Raw genomic sequence first — 3,476 nt, forward strand, 5'->3', positions numbered from 1 at the left:
TATATTTTATAAATGAATGAATGAATATATTTTATAAAGGAAAACAAATAAACCAATTTTCAATTATATTAATAATTGAATCTCTTTTTAAATCAAGATCATACAGTTAAATTTTTGTGCCGTAATTTACTCATGTGTAGCACAGGGTAATCACAATGATTCAGTGGTCTTTTAATAGTGAGATTAAGTGGTGTAGCTCACCTATGCAATCCCTCAATGTGGTTATTTTCTGTATGTTTGCATTGTTTCCAGAAATACGAAGATGAAAACTGTCCAGCACCTATGTGATGAGTAGATTTGACAGTAAGACATTAACTAAACCTTAAATATTTTATTGCACAAAAAGAAAGAAAGTCTAGAAATAGTTGGGTATTGGGATTACGAGTGACATAGTTCAGCAAAAATTAGTCTAAGCAGAAAATCCTTTCCATATGTAGAGAGAGAGCTGCGGGGCCAACACCCAAGTCATCTAAACCTTGCTAGTTTTCTAGGCTGCACTGCACATGGGGACATTTGCCTTTTCTCTTCACTGTATGTCATTCCCAAAGAACGGTACCAGCCATTCCTCCATGGTGTCATGATGGCACCTTTAACTGAAGATGGGCTATAATGGTTGTCTTTGCTGAACCTCCATGCCTATATTTAGGCAAAGACTGTGTAAAAGAAAACAACTGGATTATGTAAGAGATGGTTCCCCAAATAGAGCAGAGGAGAACTTTCCAAACTGGGAATAGGATACTGTGCTGTCAAAACCAATAGATACTTACAAAATCTACTCATTTTCCACAGTTCACTTGCACCTATCAAATATTTTATCCAAACTGAGCTATTTGGCATTCTCCCTGAATAGTATGCTTTGGCATATTTGGATCTTATTTCTGTCATTACCTCTCAAACATGGCTGACTTGTGTCTTCAAGCGTGACTGAGTTTCTGACCAGTTAGAGGGAGGAAGAGGTGAAGAACTTTAGTCTGTACAAGCTTTCAAGGTACGATCACGTTCACACTAACAATGATTACTATCCATGTGAGCTAGAAAAATGTAGCGTTTTAGAAGCTGATCTGAGAGCAGAAACTGCAAGGAAGTTAAAATGAGTTGAAGTCCAAGCAGTAAGAATTGTTGCTCATGAAAGGGCACACCACTGAAAGTTGCCAGTAAAAGACTTGCACCTTCTTTGAGTGGGGGTCAGTGATCATATGAAAACAGAGGTAAGGTGTGAGAGCTCCACGTTCTCAGGAAGTGTAAGCCAGAGGCTTTGCAACAGTGGATATGAACAAGACAACTAAAGACACCCCAGGGAAGGGCCCCAGGTCTTCCTCAAAGGTCTCACAAATGTGTGCAGCAGGAAGCTCTCACAAAACACAGCTAAATGTGAGGCTTGAGGGAAATGAAAACTAACCCCTCAGTGAGCCCCCAAAATTTTGAAATCAGCAATAGACTGAAATCTACTTAAAGCAGTAACAAAGTCTGCAAGAAGTTCTACTCAAGTTTATACTGATCCAGGCCCTCAGACTGTGGCCTGAGATTAGCAACAGGTTTTAGGGGTAAAAATCACTTGCCTTCATCTCTACTGTCCACATATGTACAATAAGTACAAACCAAACCAATGAGATGGATAAGGAAGCAAGAGGATGGGACTTATGTATTGTTAAAAGAAGAGACAGTCAATAGAAGAAATAACCCAGATATTGGTCTAACTACACAAGAACTTTACAGTAATAAAATAGATATTTTAAAGGATTAACTAATTTTCCACATTTTGAAGGAGTTAGTGCACAACACGAAAAACATGTACTAGCAAGTGGGGGATTTCAACAGAGAGCTATACTGAAGAACAGAATAGAAATGCCAGAAATAAAAAATAAAACAATTCTAGCTGAGTGTGGTGGTGCACACCTGTAATCCCAGCATTTGGGAAGCTGAGGCAAGAGGATGACCATGAGTTTGAGGCCAGCCTGTGCTACATAGTGAGTTTAAGCCCAGCCTGCCCTACACAGTGATATCCTGTCTCAAAAGAAAGAGAGAGAGAAAGAAAGGAAGACAAAAAATGGAAAAATTTCTGAGACTTCAACATAAGAGTAGACATGGAATAGGAATCAGTCAGTGAACTTGTAGCATGTTCTATACACATTTTCCAAACAGAAAAACACTGCATTTATTTGTTAGGCCTATTTTAACATAGTGAACAGACATTCATGGTCTCACTGTGGAGGCTGGAAGGCAAGGGGTCAGCAGAGCTGGCTTGTCCTGAGGTCTCTTTTTTTGGCCTGTGGAGAGATACTTTGTCCTAGAGTTCTCACAGCCTTCCTAGTCAACTGTATATATCTACAACAAAATTTCCTCTCCTAAGGACATGGGTTCTATTAGACTAGGACCTCCTTTTAATTTAATTACCTCTTTAAAGACCCTCTATCCAGATTCAGTCACATTCTGAGGTGCTAAACATTACATTTCAAGTATATTCTTTTTAGTGCAATGCACTTCAGCACATAACAGACATATAGGAAAGTCACAAAGTAAAGTAAGATACATAGGATTGGGATTTTAAAACAGAAGATAGTTATGCAGGAGAACTATGTGAGGAGATTATGGGAGAGAATTTTTTGCAACTGATTAAACACCTCAGTGTGAAATGAAACTGCCCACAATCTACAAGCCAGATAAATAGACCCAGGCATATCATAGTCAAACTGTTAAAAGTAAAAGATAAAGGAATAATTTTAGACATATCCATGAGGCAGAGGTGCGTGGAGGTGGGGTAGTGAGAAGATGCATTTCATAAAGGGGACACTTAGATAACTGGTGGTGGGTGATAGGTAAATTCTATCAGTGGAGACCAGAAAACAGGAATCTATCATTAAGCTGAAAGGCAGGAAAACTGTCAACTTAGGATCACATAGTCAGTAAAATCACCCTTCAAAAACGAAGATGAAATGAAACATTTCTAGATGGACAAAAGGTGGAGTAATTTGTCTCCAAAACACCAGACAAAAATAAATGTTAATAAATTCTTTAGACTGAAGTGAAATGAAAGGGAATGGAGCTGCATAGGTGAGAAGTGAAGGAACATCCCCGTGGTTAAATATGTGGTGGGAAAAAAGCTATGACTGAAGCAAAAGTGTTAATGTTTTGCAGAATTTGTATGTAAAAATGAACAAAAACATTATCATCTAAAATCAGGGTAAGTAATGTCACCAAAATGTACTCATCCTAGTTTCTGCAAGAAAATTCTTGCACTACTGAGCATTTCTTTTTTCCAAATTAGTTAAGAAGAAAAAAAGTATTCATCTACCACTTTTGTTTTTAATTTTCTTCATTTTTTTCTGAAATATTTATCACCTGCTTTCTATAGAGAGCCTTTCCTGGTCCTCATCATGGCTCAGAAAATTTGTACTTGTAACCCCATGAAAAGTTATTGGAATGCTAGTGAGTTAATTCCAATCTACCACTTCCAGTGTAACCCATAATGAGAATAA

The sequence above is a fragment of the Chinchilla lanigera genome, unplaced genomic scaffold (assembly GCF_000276665.1).
Source record: "Chinchilla lanigera isolate Chin_1 unplaced genomic scaffold, ChiLan1.0 scaffold00007, whole genome shotgun sequence".
Taxonomy (NCBI): domain Eukaryota; kingdom Metazoa; phylum Chordata; class Mammalia; order Rodentia; family Chinchillidae; genus Chinchilla; species Chinchilla lanigera.